The sequence below is a fragment of the Solanum verrucosum genome, unplaced genomic scaffold, assembly GCF_900185275.1.
Source record: "Solanum verrucosum unplaced genomic scaffold, falcon-dt-bn FXZP01000106.1, whole genome shotgun sequence".
Taxonomy (NCBI): domain Eukaryota; kingdom Viridiplantae; phylum Streptophyta; class Magnoliopsida; order Solanales; family Solanaceae; genus Solanum; species Solanum verrucosum.
Window position 1 is genome coordinate 1732589 of NW_026020130.1, and position 25707 is coordinate 1758295.

The window sequence follows — 25707 nt, forward strand, 5'->3', positions numbered from 1 at the left end:
TCCATTTGAAAATCGGACAATTTCATTGAGTCTGAAATATCGAATTTAGTTGGGTAGCATGTCCAATTTATTTTTATCGAACTTCAAACAATTTTCAAGGTTCCGATCGGAGACTTTGATCCTTGTTTTTCATATTTTCTGATATCTGGTGCAATGGGACCGCATTAGCGGGTCCCCTAGCGCGTTCAGAAAGGGTGGGCGACTGAGGCACCGCGATCGCGGAGGGTTGGGGAGCGTTCGTGGGTGAACAGTGCTCCGCAATCGTGACATTGTTCCTGCATTCGTGAATGTTTGGCAGCCAAGTGGGCCGCATTTGTGGACTTCACTTTTCAGACCTGACAGTATATATTTGGGAATTCATCCCATTTTTCACTCATTTGGGAGCTTAGGAGAGGAGATTTTAGTGGGGTTTCTTGAGGATATTCGTTTCGGTAAGTGCCTTTATCTATTCTTTATCAATTCCTTCAAGTTTTATCTTCCAAAACTCTATTAAATCTTGAATTCAATGTGGATTTTTGGGAGTTTTTTCCCAAAGTTAGAAAATTAGTAAATTCTTGATTTAGAGCTTGATTTTTGCTTGTTTTAATGGATTTTTCAACCACAAACTCATCTTGACTTGTAGAACTTGATTTTCAACTAAAAATTTGATTGTGGCCTTTCAATTCCCGACGTAATTTTTGGACTATTTTACCCTCAATTTCTAATCCTATCAATATGAGTATCATGAGGGTCCTTTTGATGAACTCTATCCATTCTTAATAGTCGAGAATCATTTCGGTGATCGTGTGGTTGAGAGAGTGCTCCGATAGAGTTGCTCGACTGAAGTTTTGGCCTTCGAGGTAGGTTTGGCTATTCCTATTTTAAACTTAGATGAGCAAGTGATTTGTAACACCTCAGAAAAACAGACTTGGACTTTTCAGCAGAAACAAGTGAACTACAGAGGGGTTCACAGGCCGTGATCAGGACCATGGTCCGTAACCCATATCGTAGTTCACACCCACCCCAGAAGTGGTGGACCACAGATCCCTTCACGGGATGTGGAACACGACACGAGCCGTGGGAGGGCTCATAGAGGAAGGGCAGAAACCAGCCAGGCTCAGGCATCAGACCGAAGCCCTTCATGGTCCGTAGTCTTGATGACGGGCCGTGGTTGCGTCCGTGAACTTGAGCCAGCAGACCCCAGCCCAAGTGAAGAACCACAGTGGCCTTCACGATCCGTGGTCCTTCACACGGGTTGTAGTAGGGCTCGTGAATGGTCACCTCCTTGAACTAGTAGACACTGGCCAGCAACCACGACCCACTTGACGGGCCGTGGTCCCAACGACGGACCGTTAGTGATGCCGCGGTCGGCCTCGTCAGATTTTAAGTTAAGGTTGTTTTGGTCTTTTCCCGTATGCGTTGAACAATTAAACTACATCGTTTAACCCTTAAACTACGTCGTTTTACTTAGTTTAGGCCTAGTAATTTAGTCAGAACTTACCCAGAACGATTATTCTCCCAAAATCATCAAACTTTGAGCAAAAAGGAGAAGAAAGAAGTGACAATATCTCAAGAACTAGCAGAAGGTTTTCTTAAAGTTTCAACCCCAAAATCGAAGGATTTCTCCGTAGATTTCATCACCAGGTATGTGGGATTTCACTAGTGGGTTCCTTTCATCCACTAGGTCCCTAAAACTCAGTCAGATTCTTGATTCTCTATATCTTGTTTAGACCTAGAGTTTCTAAAACCATGGATAACTGTTGTGATTTAGTTGTTGTAGTATTCGTAATCAAATTATCATGTTTTCTTGGAAAGTTTGCTTTGTTCCTTGCATAAAACTCTGAACCCTAGTTGTGTAGATTCTCTTAGTTCATGAAATACACTTGCTAGGTCAGTTAAACAGATAAATATGCTCCAATTTTTGAATGTTACATTGTCAGTTCCTAAATGTTGCATTCTCAGATTTGCATGTCAGAACATTGAGCTATCCAATATTTCAGTTATCTTGTGTCCTACACATTTCCAGTTGGGAGTAGGCTTAGCACCGAGTTGGACTAGGGTTCAGCGTACCCTCATAGTCCTAAAACTGCGTGCCCCCGTAGGTTTATAAGTCCCCTCTATGGGCATCAGATTTAGTGATCACGCCAATCATGCCTTTATACCCCTAGCAAGGTATATTGGGTCCTCTTGATGGGGTGTATACATCGGACTCCGCATTTAGCTCACGTGGTTTTATGTCGGTTAATAGTAGCTCCCACAGTCAGACTCTAGTGCATTGGACCAGGTTTTCAGTTTATACCTCAATATTCAGTCTCAACATGTTTTGTTCATGATTAGTACTTGGTCATTGCATTTAGCTGAGCTTTCAATTATATTTCAGCATGTACATTATGTTCAGATTATATCATTGCTCATTTATGCTTTGCTCAACTTATATACTTGTTCAGCTATATTCTATATCCTGCATGCTTAGTACATTCCAAGTACTGACGCATACTCTGCGCTACATCCTTTTATGATGTAGGTTCAGGTATTCAACATCTAGATCAGTTCCCGATCCGTATTCAATAACTTCAGTGGTGAGTCCTTATACTTAGAGGACAATAAACATGTTTTTCAGATTCAGTCTTTCATTTTAGTTTTCAGCTTTGCTAGAGTTAGTTGGGGGCATGTCCCAACAACTCTAGTCAGTAGAGGCTTTTCAGACATAGTATTTGATTCTGCTTTAGCTTTGAGTGAATGTTCAGTATCATTAAACTCGTAGTACATTTTATATATTCAACTCAATTTTGGGTATTCATCACTTTCAGTTATCAATTGATTTAGCTTCTGCATTAGTTCATGTTTTCATTAGATATCTTTCAGTATGCTTATGCTATGCCAACTTCAGGGTTAGCTTGGGGTCACTCGTGATCCTAGGTCTCGTGTTACGCCAAGGGGTAGCCTCGGGGCGTGACATGATCTTTCTTAGGAAGTCAACTGTGAAATGATTTGTAGTATGAGTTTTAGCGGTTGGTAAGTGTTGCCCTTCTTGCGTTGTTCGTGTGATGCCTATTTTTGATGCTTAGTCTGTGTGGAGGCTTGTGTGATATCTTTAATTGTGTTTAAAATCTCTGATATTTGAGTAATTGCCCGAGTGAGGGTCTGTGTAGATTATATTTATATTTGACATTCAGATTCCCGATTTAGGGGCTTTAGTTGATTTTTGAAACATCTTGAAAATGAAAGAAATGATTTTGTAAGTGGTTTTCACTGATTTCAAATGGATTCCTCCACTATCCCTATCATTTGAGGATTTGTTTCATAAGTTCTCAGTTTGGGAACTTTATGTTATTAAAAAATCTTGATAACTTGATTATGCCTTTGTGTGGTATGTGTTCGAACATATATGATCACTTATATAATCATAGATATAATGTCATATAACTTAATTTCCACATATGCATCCTCTAAAATATGATTTCAAAAATAATGATCTCAAATATACATTTTTGTTTGAGAAATATATATTTGTGGTCTTTCACTACTATGTTCTTCAGTTTTTATTTATGTTTAATTATAAGGTTCACTCTGATTCCACTCAAAACATATGAAAACTATGCATTTTGTTATTTAGTTTTTCGCCTAAATAATTAGTACCTTCATTGTACTTATTGCATACCTCATATGTGCTATATGTTTCATGCAATGTAGATACAAGTGATCATTCTTAAGATCAAAGTATTCATTCATAGTTTAGTAGTTGGTGAGTCCTCCTTATTCAAGGACATAATTTAGTTGTTTCTCTCCATACTTCAGACTTCTTTTATGGTTAGTTTGGGGCCTTGTCCCAACAAATTGTTTTATTTATTTTAGAGGTTTTCTAAAATGACCTAATTTCTTGAGTCGTGATGGCACCTACTATAACCCACAAGTAGGTAAGTCAACGCGTACCCAAAAGGACAAGTAGTGAGTATATGGGTTGAAATACACAAAACAAACAACACTAACAATAAAAAAAAAAAGGAAATGGAAGCAAACCAAAATCTATATACAATAGAATCCCTTCCAGAACCTGGAAGTCACGAGTATAGAGTTGTCTAACATGAAAATACAAGTCCAAAAATTGAACCACAACAAGCAATCTCAAAGGCAAAAGACTAGCTCAATATATATATAGAAGGAGACAAGCTTATCTAGGATGCCAAGTCCTTACCCTCTCTCTGATCCGAAAAGCTGCAATGGATGGCACAAATGATGACTGCTGGTACTAGGACTTGCATCACAGAATTTGTGTTGATAAACTGAATAATACTAATTATAAGAATAGCTCATAAATACTTAAATTTGAGAATGAAGTGATAGACACTTTAGCTATAGCATCCTTAAACATGTTGAACAAAAAAACTAAATGTACAATTGATCATGACAAATTCAATCACAATGCGTAGAGTATAAAATTTAACCAACCCAGGTTCAAAAACATGAATTTACACAATTTTCAGGGTTAACATAGTTAACCATATGGGAATACTAAATTATAGGTTCACAATATATTGATAGACTATGCAAGAAGAAGAACTGAGATATGATGAACCTTGTACCTACTAATAGACATGTATTCCTCTCAGATTCAACCCCTTAGACGTAGCTCCTCCTCCAAAAGTTGAGAAAGTTGTATGTGTTATTTAAAAATAAATCCATATTTTGTTTTTTGTATTGGACATCAATGAGTGCAACCTAGTGAACCACCTAATTGCACTTGGTCCACCTTTGCAGGCAGGACAATGCCATTGTCGCTTTGGATCAGTAGTCATATGAATAGTCAACTTGTTGAGACATTCAAAGAATTTCTTGAACCAATGATATTTTTTATGCTCCTAATTATTCATTTCTTTTATATTTGGGAGCTCGTCAAATTAATCATCACTTCAAATACCATCTTCATTGCATTCATCATTAGAAAGATCTAATTGATTAGATGATCGAACATTGTTGCATAATTCAAATTTATGAATAATTGGATGACCACAAGTACTATTCTTGTTTTCCAATGATTATAAAATGGAACTATGATGTATCCCTAACATCATCCATGTAGTGTTTTTCCCCCTTGTTCTCTAATTTCCTAGCGCAAACAAGACATTCATCATTGTTATTAGAGTTAAGTCTCAAATCTACGACACTAACATTTCTCTCATCAACCCCACATGTTTTGGGTCTTATGATTTGTTGATTTATTACAAATATTTCCAACCAATTTATTGCTGCTGGAATTCATATTAGCATGAACTGGGAAAATACTAGACAAATCAAATGAAAAAGGAAAAGTGAGAGCGGAGATTTCTTGACTCACTACTTTGGTTTTTATAAAATTTTCGGTGCTACTTCTCCGCAAGGCCACAAATAGTAACATATTTGTAACTTAAAGCTAGTTTTTGGTCGCTAAATTTACATAATAGGAATGTTAATTGTATGCAAATCGAAACAAAAATGGAAATAATATGTATAATATATTACAAAGAACTACCACAAAGGAAATATTCATAGTCTTAGCTGATTTTAACTTTTTAGATCAGATAAAAGAAAAGATAAGAATTTACGAAATCATATATATATTCTTATCTGATTTGCCTTTTTAGGTTAGATAAATGAAAGGATAAGAGTTTATGAAGTTATCAATATCCTTATCTGATTAACCTTTTTAGGTTAGATAAATTAATGATAAGAGTTTATAAAATCATCCATATCCTTATTTCGTTTACCTTTTTAGATTAATTAAATGAAAGAACAAAAGTTCATGAAATTGTTCATATCCTTACCTAATTTAAATAATCGATATCCTTATCTGATTTACCTTTTAAGGTTAGATAAATTAAAGGATAGGAGTTTATATCATCCATAACCTTACGTAATTTACCTTTCTAGGATAGATAAATTAAAGGATCACAGTTTTTGATAAGTCTCATTACATCAAAACATCTATCAATTAAGATACTTTTCATATTCTTTCACTTATGAATAAATTTTTGTATCATATATTTTCATCCTACAAAACACCCTAAAACATTTTGAATATTAATAATAATTTGGGTTGAAAACAAGTTTCATATGACTCATGAATCATATTTGTCAGGGCTTCAATGATTCTGTCATTCTAGATTCTCATGTGCACAACAATGTATGTTGGTTGAGAAACTCCCCACCAAGACATGATATATATATATTCCTCAGTTTATAGTTACGTTTATTTTAAAGGTTCACTCTAATCCCACTAAAACATTATGATAAATATACATTTTGATATTTAGTTTTGTTCCTAAATACTCAGTACCTTCATTGTAATTATCACATACCTCTTATGTGCTATATTTTTCCTGCGATGTAAATACAAGTGATCATTCTTAGGCTTAAAGTATTCATTCATAGTTCAGTAGTTGGTAAGTCCTCTTATTTGGGGGGGGGGGGGATTCTCCATATTTCCCTTCTTTTGTGGCTAGTTTTTGGCCTTGTCCCACCAATTTTTTCTTATTTACTTTAGAGGTTTTCTGTAAAGACCCAGTTTCTCGATTCGTAATGACACCTACTATAACCACTAGTAGTTAAGCTAACACATACCCAGAATGACAAGTAGTGAGTTAAGGGCAAAACTATCTATATCTATCTATCTATCTATCTATCTATCTATCTATATTACCTTAAAAGTATGAACTCCTAACTTCAATGTTAAATTACTATAATATCCCTAACTTAGGTTGTGACTTTTTTGATGAGTTGTGACTTTTTCAATAAGTTGTGACTTTTTCAAAGGGTTGTGATTTTTTCGATGAGTTGTGACTTTTTCAAAGGGTTGTGATTTTTCGATGATTTGTGACTTTTCCAAAGAGTTGTGACTTTTTCAATAGGTTGTGACTTTTCCAAAAGAGTTGCGACTTTTTCAATAAGTTGTAACTTTTTCAAAGGGTTGTGACTTCTCGGAAGGTCATAACTTTTCAGATAAGACACAAAAAACATTTGCTCATAATACCCTTTGTTGAATATAAATAGAGGGCCTTACTCTCATTTTTCAATCACGGTTTTTTTTAATCTTTTACTCTTCTTCTTCTTGCATTTTAATTTTTTTGTGTGATTTATTGTCATTGAGTGAGTTCGAAGTGTAGCGGAATATGAAATACCACTATTCTGATGAAGTAGGCCATTTTATCCTAACAAGGTATATTCCATAACCTCGACTACTTGAGGAAAATAATTTTGATGATATATAATTATTTTTTTCTTAATATATACATTAGTATGTAATGCTCCAATATATGAAGTTAACATGATGTAGTCTAAATTCATTTGTTTTTATCAACAATTTCTCTGGTTATTTAGATGTATACTTCTGAATATCTTTTTCTAAAATCTAGAGAATTGTCACGATTTGTTTTTGTTGTTCAAGACAAAAGAATGACTTTATATATCAATGTTACTTATGTGATTTAGACTCTCAGGAAGTTTGATTCAAAATAGTTATTACTATATAAACATTCCCCTTTTGTTTTATTTATTTACTATTTCTTAATATTTCAGTATTTTGGTCGAAGAAAAGTTCATATGACTTGTAATAACGTCAGTTAAAGTTTGTATTAGTTTAATTTTTATTATTTATTCAATAGCTAATTTTATGAGATAAATATTTTCATTAATGCAAATATATATTTATATTTGGGTAGGTATTTGTATTTAAATTAAAGTATTATATACGTCACAAATGTATTATCAAGTTAACAATATCTTCTAGCTTCAAAATATATTATTTTACAATATTCCGACTTCTTTTTCTTTTTTTTTGAAAAAAAACTCACAACAAATGTGAAAATATGTGAATATAAAATATAGTTTCTCTCTTCACATGTTCATAATATATCTAAATAATTTGATGTGGAATACACATGCAAAGCACATCTGTTAGATGACAAGAAAAATAAAAAAATAATAATGTATATAAGACAATATTAGAAAGATAAGACTAATTACATGATTGAACCTAATAAAATTGAACTAAATATATACATTATTGCATTTAACTAATAAAAATTTTCACTGACCATCTTCATAGGTTTGCGTGAATAAGAGATATATATGACGATCCACATTGAACATTCACAAAAGAATCTGCAATATTAATTTTTGCTAAGCTTATTATTCAAATCTTCGCTTAAATAAGCAATATTATTTTCTATAACATATATTTTAGTTGGGGGTTTGATTCACTTGATACTTCGGGAGGCCCATGACTCTAGATATTCTATCCATCCAGGCAGTGTGAAGATGTATTGTGACTTCATGTAGCATTATTGGTGGAGCAGTATGAGAAGAGATATTGCAGACTACGCATCTAGTTGCCTTAGTCGCTAGCATATGAAGGACAAACATTTGAGACATGGTGGTAAGTTTTAGAGATTACCATTCCAGAGTGGAAGTGGTATGACATCACCATGGACCTTGTGGCAGGTTTGCCTCGGACTTCTAGATGTGTTGATAGCATTTGGGTTATCGTTGATTGACTGAGCAAGTCAGCACACCTCCTCTATATTCAATGTTCATTCAATATTGGGAGTTTATCCCATATCTACTTTTGTGAGGCTGTGCGTCTTCATGGTGAGCCGGTCACTACTATATTAGATCAGGGTGCTTAGTTCACTTCTAGCTTTTGGAGGACTTTTTAGTGCACTCATGTTGACCTTATCACAACTTTTCACCCACAATTTGATGGTCAGTTAAAGCGTACTATACAAGTCCTTGAGGACATGATAGAGTTTCGAGTTCAGTGGGACCAGTTATTGCCTTTGGCGGAGTTTGTGTACAATAACATCTACCATTCTAACATTAAGATGGCACCATTTGAGGCCTTATATGGTAGGCGTTATCGCTCTCCATTTGGTTGGCTGGAGACTATAGAGCCTAGACCATGTGGCACTAATTTTATTTAGGAGGTTTTAGAGAAGGTGAGGGTGATTAAGGATAGACTTCGGGTAACTCAAAGTAGGCACATTATTTATGTGAATCGTAGGCTTCGTCCTTTGAGATTCTCTGTTGGTGATAGTGTGTTCCTATGTGTGTCGCCCATGAAGGGTGTGATGAGATTTTTAAAGCGGGGGCAAGCTTAGCCCCATGTATATTAGGCCTTTTGAGATCCTTCAGACAGTTGGAGAGGTTTCTTATGAGTTAATTTTGCCTCCGATGTTCTCAATTATCCACCCAATTTTCCAAGTGTCGATGTTGCACCGGTATGTTCTCAATGAGTCTCATGTGCTTTAGTATGATCTAGTACAGTTAGATGATCGCTTAACCTTCGTAAAGGAACCAATTGCCATTCTTGCCATAGATGTGTGGCAGATGCGCTCGTGAGCCATATCTATGGTTAAGATCCATTGAAGGCAATCACGTTGAGATAGAGACTGAGCATGATATACGGGAGCAGTTTCCTGGTTTGTTTGAGCCTTCAGGTACATCTTGATTCTTACTTTCACAGATGAAAATCCTTTTTAATAGGGGATGTTGTAATGACCTCCGAATCATTTCCGTGTTTATGCCTTATGTTTGTCATTAAGAGCTTTTCTATACCGACCCCAAGTCATTTATGACTTGCTGGGACTAATAGTTCAGTCACCTGGTCATTCGTTTAATTTTTATGTGAGCTTTAGTGTTTTGGAGCTTTTGAACCTTGAATGGTCTATTTTGATAAAAACTTCAAGAAGATGACCCCATAATCCAATTTGGATGATTCCATCAGCTGTGAAAGGATCATTTTAGGCTACTAGCATGGTTGGCATAACTCCCGAAGCTCGCAGTGCAAGTCTGACGGATTAGGTGTTTTATTTTTCAAGTTAATGCCTAAGATTGAGTTTATTTAACATTCTGAGTAAATGAGCTTGGATGCGAATTTTGTCAGTGCGGTTAGCTCTGGAATGTTGAATTTGATCTACAACGATCCTTCTTTTAGATCCCAAGGCTTCTTGGCTAATTCAGAGCCTCCTAGTGGATTTGGCTTTAAATGGAGTTTTGTTGTGGGACCTACTTTTTGCTAAAATGACCTCGTGTGGGAAGTTTGACTGCTCGTCCGAAATATCAAATCTGGTAGGATTTCGTATCTTTTTTGCATGTGCAGGGTTCCAAACGAAATTCTGATGTGGGTCCCACAATGCCTGTTTGACTCTAAAAATTGGTCCAACACCATTTTAGGTGATTTTTGTGTCTAAACGATCGTATTGATGTTGTGGTCCTATTTTTTATAGTGTGGCAGCGTTCAGAGGCCGTTTACAAGGAAAAATCTCTGGCCTTGTGATTTGGAGCACGCGTGGTCGGCCTACAAGTAGGCTACGAATTCCTTTTTATTTATATTGAGCATGAATGTGTAAATTCATAATAATCAGTGTGAATTGGGGGTGGGTACCTAGTTATTTTTTCTTTTCCCCTTAGAAACCATGATTTAGGGTTGATTACTATTATATCAAGAGTAGCACGAGGCTAGTAGGGTTGGCTGTTTGACTTGCGTGTATGTGAAATTACTTGAGTTTTATTTATTTTTCTAATGCATGTTTGTCCTTAGCCTAGGATAGACTAGTGTTGCCTTAGACTCTCGAACCTTGTGGCTTGCTTTGTCACTCACATCGTTTCAGACAAACTAGATCCATGTAGGTTGGAATAGCACACTTGAGCCTGATAGTACGAACCTTAGTTTAGGCGAATTCATGGCTTATTAGATCTTTTATTCTCTCTCTCTCTCCTTATTTCTGCAACTTTGAGGCGTTGCCAGAGGTTTATGCTATTGCGACGATTAGAGGTAGAATTGTACTAGCCTAGGAGCCTTGTGTTGATACGTTTGGGTGGGCGGCGTCCCATTGTGACTTGACTTGAATTGGGATTCTCCTTAACATTGACATACCCTTGGAACTCTTGTTAGTTGGGTTATGAGTTTGTTGATTGTAGTGATTATTTACGGTTTGAGGTATTTTTTCCAGTTTGAAGCTGACGTTTTACGATTCGAGGCCATTATTTCCAGCTAGAGATGCTTTGGGTTCGAGGCCCATATTCTACAAATTTGCGTTCGAGGCCTAGATCATATCACTGTAGGTTTGAGGCCTAGTTGACTTCTTTTGGACTTGGGTTTGAGTATCTTATTCTTGTAGTCTTAGTTATTCTATGCACATGTCGGGCTTATGGAGGTCCGTTTGGGTTTTATTTAAACTTGCACACAAGTGTACCTTCTAGGCTTATGGGGTCTAGTTAGGTTTAGTTTAGATGTACTTAGATTTACTTCATTATACTCGTGTACTTTTTTTCTTTCCCACTCTGACCTTTGTTTGTGTCTAGATTCTATATTTTCTGAATGTCTTTGCCTTTCTTACTCAGTCGGCCTATGATGTCTACTGAGTACCTTGCTTTGGTACTTATGTTGCACTCTACATCTTTTTGTGATGCAGGTCCTAGTACCAGCTCCCAGCAGTGATCATTTATTTGTTATATAGTGTGTGAAGTCTAACTAATGGAAAATGCCTATGAATGAGGTGTCATATTTTGCATCTTGTTGATATTGGAGATGTGGGTGAGCACTTGGCTTCCTAGACCAACTTGTGTCCTTCTGTACATATGTTAGCTTGTCTTTCACCTTTGAGACGGCTCATTGCGGTCCACTTTTGGGATTTGTAGTTATTCATACTAGATAGTTTTATACTTGTGACTTCTAGGTTCTGGGAGGGTTTCCATTATTATAGCTTTTGTTTTGTTTTCCATTTTTGTCTTTTATTATTGTTAGTATTATTTCAATTTTAGTTCTTCCCTTATACCTATTACTCGCGTTCAGGGTACGTGTTGGCTTACCTACTGGCTGGTTATGGTAGTTGTTATGATGACTCGAGGGATCGGGTCGTGACAAATAAATTAATGGAGAAGAGTTTATAAAATAATCCATATCCTTATTTCATTTACCTTTTTAGATTAGATAAATGAAAGGATAAAAGTTTATGAAATCATTCCTATCCTTACCTAATTAGTTTATTAAATCATCCATATCCTTAACTGAGTTACCTTTTAAGGTTAGATAAACTAAAGGATAAGAGTTTATAAAATCATCCATAGCCTTACCTAATTTACCTTTCTAGGATAGATAAATTAAAAGATAAGAGTTTATGACAAGTCTCATTCTATCCAAACATCCATCAAATAAGAAACTTTTCATATTCTTTTATACTTATGAATAAATTTTTGTTTCATACATTTTCTTCCTACAAAGCACCCCCAAACATCTTGAATATTAATAATAAGTTGGGTTAAAACCAAATTTCATTAGTTATGAATCATATTTGTCTAGACCTTCAATGATTCTATCATTCTAGATTCTATGAACACAATGGTATATATTCATTGAGAATATATATATATATATATAAGCATGATCTCATACATACATTTTTGTTTGAGAAATATTTATTTATGTTTGTCTTTAACTATAATGTTCCTCAATTTATATTTACGTTTAACTAAAAGGTTCACTCTGATCCCACTCAAAACTTATGATAAATATGCACTTTGTTATTTAGTTTTGTTTCTAAATACTTAGTACCTTCATTGTACTTATCAAATACCTCTTATGTGCTATTTTTTTCATGCGATATAGATACAAATGATCATTGTTAGGCTCAAAGTATTCATTCATAGTTCGCAGTTGGTGAGTCCTTATTCAGGGACATGGTTCATGGTTCATGGTTCAGTTGATTCTCTCCTTATTTTGGATTTCTTTTATGGCTATTTTGACGCCTTTTTCCACCAATATTTTTGATTTATTTTAGAGGTTTTCTATATCGACCCAATTTCTCGAGTCGTGATGGCATCGACAATAACCCAATAATCGGTAAGCCAATTTATACTCTGAATGACAAATAGTAAGTCTAAAGGTAGAACCAGACAAAAATAACACCAACAATAAAAAATAAGACGGAAATAGAAGCAAACAAAAATCTATATATAACAGAATCCCTTCCAGAACCTAGAAGTCACGAGTACAAAGTTGTCTAATATGAAAATACAAGTCCCAAAAGTGGACAACAACAAGCCATCTCATAGGCAAAAGACTAGCTAAACATAAATAAATAAATAAATATATATATATATATATATATATATATATATATATAGAGAGAGAGAGAGAGAGAGAAAGAGAAGTAGACAAATTTATCAATGATGTCAAGTGCTCACCCTCGTCTCTGATCCCAAAATATGTAATGGATGGCACAAACAATCACCACTAGTAGCTGGTACTAGAACCTGCATCACAAAATTTGTGTTGATAAACTAAATAATACTTATTATAAGAATAACTCATAAACAATTAAATTTTCGATTGAAGGGATATACACTCTATCTAAAGCATCTTTAAACATATTGAACAAAAAAATTGAATTTACTATTGATCACGATAAACTCAAAAATAATGAGTAGAGTACAAAATTTAGCCAACACATGTTCAAAGACATGAATTTTCTCTATTTTAAGGGTTGACACAAATAATCATATGGAAATACTAAATTATAGGTTAATAATCTATTGATAGACTATGCACGAAGAAGAATTGACATATGAAGTACCTTTTTCCGATTAACAGACATGTATTTCTCTTAGATTCAGCCCCTTAGATGTAGCTCCTCCTCCAAAAGTTGAGCAAGTTCTCTGTGTAATTTAAACTTAGATCCACATTTTGTTTTTGTATGGGACATCAATGAGTGCAACCCTGTGAACCACCTAATTGCACCTGGTCCACCTTTGCAGGCAGGGCAATGCCATTGTCGCTTAGGATCAATAATCATATGAATAGTCAACTTGTTGAGACATTCAAAGAATTCCTTGAACCAACAGCATTTTTTGCGCTCCTCATTATTCATATCTTTTAAATTTGGGTGGTCATCAAATTCATCATCACTTAAAATATTATCTTCATCGCTTTCATCACTAGGCAAATCCAATTGATTAGATGATCCAACGTTGTTACACAATTCAAATTTTTGAACAATTGGATGACCACAAGTACTATTCTTATTTTTCAATGATTCTAAATTGGGACTTTGATGAATCCCTGACATCATCCCTGTATTGCTCTTTTCCCCCTTCTTCTCGGACTTCCTAGCACAAACAAGCCATTCCTCATTTTGATCAGAGTTGAGCCACAAATCTGAAACACCATCATTTCTCTCATCAACCTTACATGTTTTGGGGGTAGAATTATGCTTTGTTGATTCGTTACAAATCTTTCTAACCATTTTATTGCTGTTGGAACTCATATTAGTATGAACTAAGAAATTATTAGACAAATCAAATGAAAAAGGAAAAGTGAGAGTGGAACTAACTTGTCTCACTACTTTGGCTTTTATAACATTTTGGGTGCTACTTTTCCACAAGACCATGAATGGTAAAAGATTTGTAAATTTAAAGCTAGTTTTTGGTCACTACATTTACATAATAGGAATATTAATTATATGCAAATTGAAGAAAAAAGAGAAAGAATCTGTATAATATATTAAAAAGGATTTCCACAAAAGGAAATATTCATTTTTATAGCCTTTTCCTTTTTAGGTCAGATTAAAGAAAAGATTAGAGTTTGTGAAATCCTATATATTCTTATCTGATTTACCTTTTTAGGTTATATAAAAGAAACGATAAGAGTTCCTGACATCATCCATGTCTTTGTCTGATTAACCTTTTTAGGTTAGAGAAATCAATGGATAAGACTTTATAAAATCACTTGTATCCTTATTTCATTTCTATTTTTAGATTGGATAAATAAAGGATAAAATTTTATGAAATCATTCAAATACTTACCTAATTAGTTTATTTAATCATCCATATCATTATCTGATTTACCTTTTAAGGTTAGATATATTAAAGGATAAGAATTTATGAAATCATCCATAACCTTACCTAATTTACCATTCTAGGTAAGATAAATTAAAGGATAGGTGTCTATGAAAAGTCTCATTACATCTAAACATCAAACAATTAAGAAACTTTTCATATTCGTTTATACTTATGAATAAATTTTTGTATAATATTTTTTTTTTCCTACAAAACACGCCCAAACATCTTGAATATTAATATTCAGTTGGGTTAAAAAAAAATCAAATGATTTATGACTCATATTTGTCTAGAGCTTCAATGAATTTTTCATTCTAGAGTCTCATGAGCACAATGGTGTATATTGGTTGAGAAACTCTCCTAATTTACCATTCTAGGTAAGATAAATTAAAGGATAGGTGTCTATGAAAAGTCTCATTACATCTAAACATCAAACAATTAAGAAACTTTTCATATTCATTTATACTTATGAATAAATTTTTGTATAATATATTTTCTTCCTACAAAACACGCCCAAACATCTTGAATATTAATATTCAGTTGGGTTAAAAAAAATTCAAATGATTTATGACTCATATTTGTCTAGAGCTTCAATGATTTTTTCATTCTAGAGTCTCATGAGCACAATGGTGTATATTGGTTGAGAAACTCTCCACTTAGACATAATATATATTTATTTGTTTTACAGTTCGAACATACATGATCACACATATAGTCATAGCTATAATAACATGATTTTCACATATGCATCCTCTAAAATATGATTTCAAAAAGTAAAATCTCATATATACATATTTGTTTGAGAAATATTTAGTTATGGTCTTTCACTATAATATTCCTCAGTTTATATTAACGTCTAATTAAGAGGTTCACTCTAGTCCCACTAAAAACTTATTATACATATCCATTTTGTTATTTAGTTTTGTTCCTAAATACTCAATACCTTAATTGTACTTATCATATACCTATTATGTCCTACATTTTTCATATGATGTAGATACAAGAGATCATTCATAGGCTCAAAGCATTCATTCATAGTTTAGTAGTTGGTGAGTCATCCTAATTAGTCGGTGGCATAGTTTAGTTTTTTCTCCTTAGCTTGGACTTCTTTTATGACTAGTTTGGGGCCTTGTCCCACCAAATTGTTTTATTTAATTTAGAGGTTTTATGTCACGACCCTATTTCTTGAGTCGTAATGGTACCTACTATAACCCACTAGTAGGTAATTCAACTCTTACCCAAAATGACAAGTAGTGTGTATAAGGGTAGAACTAGACAAAAATAACACTAACAATAAAAAATAAGACAGAAACTTAAGCAAACCAATAACTATATACAACATAATCCCTTCCAGATCCTGGAAGTCATGAGTACATAGTTGTGTATTATAAAAATATAAGTCCTAGAAGTGGACCACAACAAGCCATCTCAAGGGGAAAAGACTAGCTAAACACACACACACACACACACACACATATATATATATATATAGAAGGAGACAGTTTTATCCAGGATGACACGTGCTGATTCTCGTCTATGATCGACAAAAGCTCCAAAGGATGGCACGAACGATCATCGTTGGTAGCTGGTACTAGGAATTGCAACACAAAATTTATGTTGATAAACTGAATAATGTTGAATATAAGAAAGGCTAATTATAATGACCGGGTGGGTCATTTTTTGAAAGTTTCATGTATTTTCCATTTTTCCCTCACCTGATTGATCCCGAATCTCTTATGATTGAGTTTTGAAAAGTTAGTTTTAAACTTTGAGTCAAAAGTTGTGAATTTGGTATGTTTTGAGTTTTAAAGGCTAAGTTTTTCAAAAAGTGGTTTTTAGTGTCTTAATGAGTTTCAAATGTTTGAATAGGATTTTATTGATTCCATAAGTCCCATAATGTGAAATCTGATCCTTGAGAGTTGTCAATTTTTGATTCCGAGTATTTTTTAGGATTTGAGGTGCTATGTCGTGAAATTGTTGAATTTTAGCCTTTTAGTTGACTTTGGTCAACATTAGAGGTTCGGCTGCTCAGATCGGGATTATGAGAGTTCCATGGGTTTTGGGGGATGATTTTAGGCCTAGGTGAGGTCTTGGTTGATTTTTGAGCGGTCTCGAGCTTGATATAGCTTTTTTAGGCGTGAATTAGATTTTGTGGTTTCTGCAGATGTCGGGTCAAGGAGATATTGGATTCATGTTTTGACGGTCTCATTGAGTCCAGAACATTGAGTATAATTAATTTTTGAAAAATCACGAGGGTCCTTTCGATGTTTTTGAGAGTTGGCTAATTTTTCTGGTGCCTGAGTTTTGTAACCTTCGCTTTTGTGATAGGCCTTCCTCTTAAGCGAGCTTTGTTTAAGTGAAGGTGTCATCTCTTAAGCGAAGGCCGGACTATTTAAGGGTTCGCTTAAGTGAACCAGGGCTCTCTTTAGCGATGGTCGCTTAATCGAAGCCTGGTTCGCAAAAGTGAGACCCCTAGTTTTGCGGGGTTTGCTTAAATGAACTTGTGGTCACTTAAGGGACACTTGAGAGATTTTTTGCTGCCATTTCAGGGTTTAAGCCCCCATTTCACTATTGTTGAGTTTTGGGAGCTTAAGGGAGGCAATTTGGACCAACTTTTTGTGGAAAATCTTTTGGGTAACCATTCTTAACTCTAAATCTTCAATTACCCATTATTATTTATGCATTTATGTGTTCAAATCAAGATTTTGAAATGAGAAATTTTAGGTTATCTTTGAGAACCCAAGAATTTAGTAAAATGGTGATTTTGAAGTGGTTTTGATCCCTTTTTCAAATGGTTTTCGGTAATAAGTTTCTAAAGCCTTAAACATCATTTTCAAGTATTGTTTTACGGATCAAACCTCAATTTGAAATCGGGTTTGGAGTTGATTGAGCCATTTCTTTACATAATTGGTGTGAGAATTATTGTTTCCGACAAGTGATTGTAAATACTTGATTATTAGAGGTTGTGTGGCTTTGGAAATGATATGAAAGGGGAAGACTCAAGTCTTGGACTATTTGTTGATTGATTTAAGGGAAGTGACTTCATAAACCTTGTATTCTAGAAGAATTCATGTACTTCTTTAATGACCCGGTCGGTCATTTTTGAAAATTTTTGTGAATTCACAATCTTTCCCCTCTTGATACCAACCCCGAGTCTTTTATGATTAAGTTTGAAAAGTTGGCTTCGACCTATGAGTTAAAAGTTGATATTTTGGTAAGTTAGTGAGTTTAAAGGCCAAGTTGTCAAGAATGTTGTTTTTGGGGTCTTTTGGAGTTCCTAGTGTTGAAATGAAATTTTATCAATTTCATCAGTTTCGAAATGTCAAATCTTACTATGATAGTTGTCGGTTTCAAATTCCGGGTCTTTTTAATGATTTGAGGTCCTAAGTTGTGAAATTGTTGAAATATAGCCTTTGGGTTGACTTTGGTCAACATTCGTGGTTTAGCATTCGAAGAGTTCCGTTGGATTTGGAGGATAATTTTAGGCCTAGGTGAGGTCTTGGTTTAATTTTGAGAGGTCCCGAGAATATTTTAGCCTTTTTAGGCGTGAATTAATTTCTTTTCGTTTTCACAGATATCGAGTCGAGGAGACCTCATATTAGTGTTTTGAAGATTCCATTGTGTTCAGAAGGTCGAGTATAATTGATTTGAATATGTGTTTTGTGTCTATGCGGTTTCAAATGAATCCTGAGGGTCCTTCCAAGGTTTTGTGAGTTGGCAGATTCTTTCTGGTGCCTGTTTCTTGTGTATCTCGCGATCTTGAGGAGGAGCTCGCTTTTGTGAGGTGTTGTTCACTTTCGCAAATGGGTGAACTTAACTTGACCTTCATGACTGCGAAGGCCCTATTCGCAATCGCGAGCTTCACAAAAGTGAAGGCTCGTTCCTTCTCTGATGCCCAAGATTTTAGCGGGCCTCGCTTAAGCGAAACCCATGTCACTTTGGAGAGCCCTAGGTGGATTTTGGCCTGCCATTGCGGGGTTTAAGGCCGTTTTTAAAATTTTGAACTTTAGGGACCCTTGGTGGCGATTTTTGGTAGGATTCTCTATGCTAGATCAGTTGGGTAAATTTTGTTATGCTAAACCTCCTTTTCCATTGATTAGTTATGAGTTTTAACATCAAAATATGGGATTTTTATTGGTAAATAATGAAGTTTTTCAAGAACCCAAGTTCTTACTTAAAATGAAGTTGGTGAACTGGTTTTAAGTCCTCTTTTTAAAAATGATTTTCCCTAATGATTTCCTAAAGCATTGAGAAATGTTTTCAAGTATTAAATTTCAGATTCAAACCTTAAATTTAGAATTGGGTTTGGTGTAGATTGACCTACCTTTGAAGAGGATCAATATGTCTATTGTTTTATTCAGAAATTTATTGTGAATACTTGCTTGTGCATAGATTGTGTGGGTTTGTAAGTGATTCTGAAGGGGAAGACTCAACTATTGGAGTGATTGTTGATTGATTTAAGGAAAGTGGCTTCCTAAACCTTGTATTCTAGTTGAATTTGTATGATTCCTTCATTGCTCCTGTGTTGAGAGTAATAGGAATGAGTTGAAGGGTTAAATTGTCCACTTGTTACATTTAAATGAACAAAATGGGTTGAAATGAAAAAGACTATGTGTTGAACATGATAATGTTAATTTCCTTAATGTAACCCTCATTGATTGATTGATGAAATGTTTGAAAGCATAATTATATGCTTGAATTAGGTAATTGTTGTCTCTTCTATTTGGTGTGATATTGCTCGTGTGCATTAATTATTGGACACCATGATGAGACATGTGATAACTATGAAGCCGAGGCCTTTTCTGGAAAGTGTTATTATGTTGAGGTCTTCGCAGGCGAGTGTGATTTGACCGAGGTCATTACCGACGAGTGTTAATATACTGAGGTCATTTATGGCAATGGTTATAAAGCCGATGGGAAATGGTTCCGACAAGAGATTGATTATTGTGACTTGATGTAGTTAAAGCTTATGCGTGACTTTCTTCATATTTGAGATTGATATACTTGTGGCGTGTGACTAAACTACTTGAGTTTGAAGTTGACTTATTTTATTCCTTTAATTGTTAAATTATGGTGATTGAACTGAGAAATATTGGGCATGTGAGCCGTGTATTGTAGAATGGTTGGGTTGGGCTGATTTCTACACATGTTATAGTTTGAGGAGCTTCGGTTGGAGAGTCAGAGGTATTCAATTTCTAGCTAGTTGCTTTATTTAGTAGGTTGTTTTTTAGGTACCGTGTTGTTGGTACTCACCCCTTGCTTCTACACTTGTGTAGGTTCCGAGCTCGAACCCATCTCTTTCTCTTTCTTTGATCTCGAGGCTTGTCAAGGACTTGAAGAGGTAGTTGCTTGTCATTCGGTGGGCCCTATTTTTCCTTTCTTACACTTTTTTCTATTTGAGAAACAAAGACTGAGACTTGTATTTTTATTTCTTAATTTGATACTTATGTATTTAGTGGCTTGTACATGTGATAACCATATTTTGGGGGTTTAATTAGAAGAATTAGTTTTCCGCTATATCTAGTTCTTATTTTTATTATTATTCCGCTTTTCTTTAGTTTTTATTAGGTTGAGGCTGATTTGTTTTGGTGGGAAAAGACAAGTATCATCACGTCCATTTTTGGGTCATGAAAAATGGTATCAGAACCCCTGCTTCATAGGTCTAATATGTGTACAAGCCAAGTCTAAGAAGAGTCTTGAGAATCGGTACGGAGACATATGTAGTTATCTTAAAGAGGCTACAAATATTATTAGCAAACTTCCTTCTATTCATCATTTCTTATCATGTGTGGTTACCTTCGCTAGTGCTGAGTAACCACAATTGTTTTGGCAGATGCCCGAGCCTATTGTTGAGGACCAGAGCTTTTGTTTGTAGTGATAGAAGAAAGGCAGTCCCCGAGCCTATTGTTAAGAACCCAACTAGGGGTAGAGGCAGAGGTCATGCTTGTGGAGTAGCACCAGGTAGAGGTCATGCCTGTGGAGCAGAAGCAGCCAGAGGCAGGGCTAGAGAGGCTTCTCATAAGCCACAAGTTGAGGTTGCTGAGGACTAGTTTTCTCCTGAGTTTGGAGGTCCATAATCTCATGAGACTTTAGTGAGGATGCTTGGGGTGATAGAGAACCTTTCTCCGGGTGGTACGTGTGCCACACCCCAGAGTGCTTAGACGAGAGTAGGGGAGAAGACTCCAGGTGTTCATGTTAAGATGTGCCAGGCACTAGTGGTTCCTCCACCAGTTGTTGGTGCATAGATTTCTCCTAAGGTTATCTTGACATCAACTGATCAGTAGTTCTATGAGAGGTTTCAGAAGATTAAAGTTTAGGATGCTAAGAGCTAGGATGCTCATGAGTTTTTGACTTTGTGTTATTAGATGCTTGAGGCATGGGTATGGTGGATGCTTGTTGTGTCCAGTTTGCTGCACTTTAGCTTCGTTGTCACACCAGAGAGTGGTAGAGAACTTTTTTGAGGTCTAGACCAGTTGGATCTCCTACGACAGTGTGGGATGTGTTTGCTAGTGCTTTCTAGGACCGCTTAATTCTATGAGCGTGAGTGAAGAGAGTCGTCTAAGGTTTGAGAGCTTGACCCAAGGTGGTCTATCTATGACTGGGTATGAGACCCATTTTCGTGAGCTTTTTAGACATGCTATGACTATTGTTCGGTATGAGGCTCAGAGAGTTCACTGGTTTTTGAGAGGGTTGACTTTCTCTATCAGGGCTTATGTGTTTAGGGCAGCTAGAGAGGGGCAATCCTTCCAATCAATTGTGAGCACTCCCAAGGAGGCGGAGTTGATGAGCTTAAAGGAGTTTGGAGAGCCCAAGAGGGACCATTCTTCTAGTCAGTCATATGGTGCCTCATCTGGAGGCAGAGGTTGGCATAGAGGTAGTAGTTATTTCCGGCACCGTTGGCCGGTTCATGTTTCTAAGCCAGCAGCTGAGAGTGGACCTTCAGCCTGAGGATCTTATGGTTCTAGCCAAGGTGGCTATGGAAGCTCGTATGGTTCGCAGAAATAGTTATCTGGGCCGAGATCTTGCTTCACTTGTATGGATCCATGTCATATAATGTGACACTATCCTTTACAGACTCATTCAGGACCTCAACGTTCTTTTTCAGCTACTCTAGTTAGGGATCCAGCACTTCCAACAAGGGGTCGAGGCAGAGTTCGGTCCAGTAGAGGTGGCCAGATTACTGGTAGAGGTACTCCAACTTTGTAGGATGGAGGTAGAGGTCCTACTCAGTCTACAGGTGGCCGAGATGGCAAGTGCTATGCTTTTCTAGGGTGGCTAAGGCTAAGGCTGAGAGTTATGATGTTGTGATTACAAGTATCATCCTAGTTTTCCATCGACCTACATCTGTATTGTTTGATTCGAGATATAATTTCTCATATGTGTCTACCTATTTTGTAGATAGGTTTGATATGATGTCTATTTCCATGAGTGTGCCTATTCATGTTTCTACACCAGTAGGTGAATCCTTAGTGGTGGATCGAGTGTATCAATAATGTCTTGTTTCTTCTACTTGGTATGATACTTTGGTAGACCTGATCATTTTTAGGGATAGTAGACTTTGATATTATCTTGAGTATGGATTGTCTTTCTCCGTATCATGCTATTATTATTCCGTTTTTCTGTTATTTTTGTTGGATTGAGGCTACTTTGTCTTGGTGGAAAAAGACAAGTTCTATCACGTCCATTTTTGGGTCGTGACAACTTTCCCCGTTGATTGTGTATTGGGAGTAATGGGGATGATGTGAAGGGTTTAAATTGTCCACTTGTTACATCTAAATGAATAAAAAGGGGTTGCAATTAAAAAGGTTATGTGATGAACATGATGATGTGAATTACCTTATTATGACCCTTGTTGATTGATTAATGAAATTCTTGAAAGGCTGAATATGGACTTGAATTGTTTGAGTTGTTGTCTCTTCCGTGTGGTGTGATATTGCTTGTGTGCATTCTTTGTAAACACCGTGATGATACATGTGATGATTCAAGATGCCGAGGTCTTTGCCGGTGAGTGTTATGATGTTGAGGTACGTATTTGCCACCAAGTGTTAGATGTCGGTGTATTTAATAACGAGTGTTGTGATGTCGAGGTTATTTACGTCAAATGTTTAATAAGCCGATGGGAAATGGTTCTTGCATGAGGTTGATTATTCTGACTTGATACATTTGATACTTATGCGTGACTTTCTTGATACTTGAGATTGATGTACTTGTTGTATATGGTTGAACTACTTGTCACTGATTGACTCATTTGTGTTGTTTGATATTTTGAATTATGAAGATTCAACTCTGAATATTGGGCCTTGTGAGTCATATATGTAGAATTGCTAGGTTAGGCTGATTTTTGTATAGGTTGTAGTTTGAGGGAGTTTGGTTGGAGTGTAAGAGGTATCCGCTTTCTAGCTAGCTGCTTTGTTTAGTAGGTTGCTTACTGGGTACCGTGTTTTTGGTACTCAATCATTTCTTCTACACTTGTGTATGTTCTGATCCCGGACCCATGTGATCGTCTTCTTCTTCTCGTGACAGACAAAGTTTGTGAAGGATTTGAGAGATAGCTTCATCATCTTAGTGGGCACTCTTTTCCTTTTTCTTTAAGTTTTGTTCTACTTGAGAAACAAAGACTGAGACTTGTATTTATCTTTCAAATTATGTATTTTCATCACTTGCTTGTACACGTGACAACCATGTTTTTAGGTATTGTTTAGAATGAATAAGATTTCCTCATTTGTATTGTTCTTGTTTTATATTTCAAAATTGCTTTTGTTTTTGTTAAGTTGAGGCTAACTTTTCTTTGTGGGAAAAGACAAGTGTCATCACATCCATTTTTGGTTCGTGACATATGGTATCAGAACCATGTCCATAGGTCTCATGTGTGTACAGGCCAAGTCTAAGTAGTGTCTTGAGGATCGGTATGGAGACTCTTGTACTAATCTTTAAGAGGCTACAAATATTGTTAGGAAACTTGCTTTTATTCATCTTATCTTATCGTGTGTGGTTACCCTCACTAGTGTTGAGTAGGCGCGTGTTGTTTTGGCAGATGTCGAGGATTAGAGCTTCTGTTTCGAGAGCTAGAAGGGAGGCAGTCCCCAAGACTATTGTTGAGACCCCACCTAGGGGTAGGGGTAGGTCCCGAATTAGAGATCGTGCTCATTGAGTAGCACAGGCTAGAGGTCATGCCTGTTGAGTGGCACTAGCTAGAGGTCGAGCTAGAGAGGCTTCTCCTAAGCCACAAGTTGAGCTTGATGTGGATCAGGTTTCTCTTGGGTTTGGAGCTCATATGTTTCACGAGATTTTGTTGAGGTTGCTAGGTGTGTTAGAGAACCTTTCTCAGGGTATTGCGATAGGTACGCCACAGGGTGCTTAGACGAGGGTAGGGGAACATACCCCTAGTCAGCAGTCGACTCTGGGTATTCATATTCAAGTGGGCTAGCCACCACTGATTCTTGCACCAGCTATTGGTGCACAGATTGCTCTCGAGGTTATTCTGATCAGTAGTGTTATGAGAGGTTTCAGAAGATAAACAACCCCAGTTTCAGGGTTGTAAGAGTGAGAATGTTGATGAGTTCTTGAATTTGTACCATGAGAAGCTTGAGGCTATAGATATGGTGGATGCTCTCGGTGTCAATTTTGTTGCACTTCAACTTTGTGGTCGTGCAAGAATTGTGGAGGATTTGTGTGAGGTCTAAACCAGTTGGATTTCCCCCGACAAAGTGGGATGTGTTTTCTAATGCTTTCCAAGACTGCTTTATTCTTTGGAGCATGAGAGAGGAGAGTCATCTGAAATATGAGAGCTTGACTTAGGGTAGTTTGTCTGTGATAGAGTATAAGGCCAATTTCTGTGAGTTTTCTAGGCATGCTATGACTATTATTCCATATCAGGTAGATTGTGTTCGTCGATTTGTGAGAAGGTTGACTTTAACCGCCAGGTCTTATGTGTTAGGAGCATCCAGAGAGGGGGCTTCCTTCTAGTCCATTGTGAGCACCGATAAAGAGGTGGAGTTGATGGTTTTAAAGACGTTTGGGAAGCCAAGAGGGCCCGTTCTTCTAGTCAGTTTTCTGGTGCCTCATCTAGAGACAAAGGTCTACATCGAGGTAGTAGTTCTTTTCAGCGTTATGGGCCGGTTCATGATTCTATGCCAGCAACTGAGAGTGGGGAGTCAGCCTGAGGATCTTATAGTTCTGGATGAGGTGGCTATGGTAGCGCATCTGGTTCGCAACAACAGTTATCTGTGTCGAGGTCTTCCTTCACTTGTGGGGATCCAGAGGAAATGATGTGATAGTGTCCTCTATAAACTCATTCAAGACCTCAACATTTTCATTTTGTTGCTCCAGTTAGGGATTCCCCACCTCGGGCTAGGGGTCGAGGCAGAGTTAAGACCAGTAGTGGTAGCATGACTTTTGGTAGGGGTGTTCCAGCTTCGCAAGGTAGATGTGGAGGTTCTGCTCAGACTGCAAGCGGCTGAAATGGTCAGTGTTATGCTTTTCTAGGGAGGCCTGAGGCTGAGATTTCTGATGATGTGGTCATAGGTATCGTCCCAATTTTCCATCGAGTTGCGTCTGTATTGTTTGATCTGGGTTCTACTTCTCATATGTGTCTACCTATTTTCTTTTGGGGTCTGATAAGATGTTTGATCGCATTTTTGTGCCTATTCATGTTTCTACACCATTGAATTAATCCTTAGTGGTGGATCAAGTGTATCAATCTTGTCTTGTTTCTTTAGCTGGGTATGATACTTGGGTAGATTTGACATTTTGAGGATGGCAGACTTTGACATTACTTTGGGTATGGATTATCTTTCTCCTCATCACGCTATTCTTGATATATGCTATGACTGTGACTTTAGCGATGTCGGGTGTCCCAAG

The 25707-nt window shown here is 36.3% G+C and overlaps 1 long non-coding RNA gene across 1 annotated transcript in view; it reads right to left on the reverse strand.

Annotated features, from left to right (window-relative positions):
- LOC125827299 (uncharacterized) overlaps positions 1–25707 on the reverse strand; it is a 322911-nt gene that overhangs the window by 210163 nt on the left and 87041 nt on the right. The window lies entirely within an intron of this gene.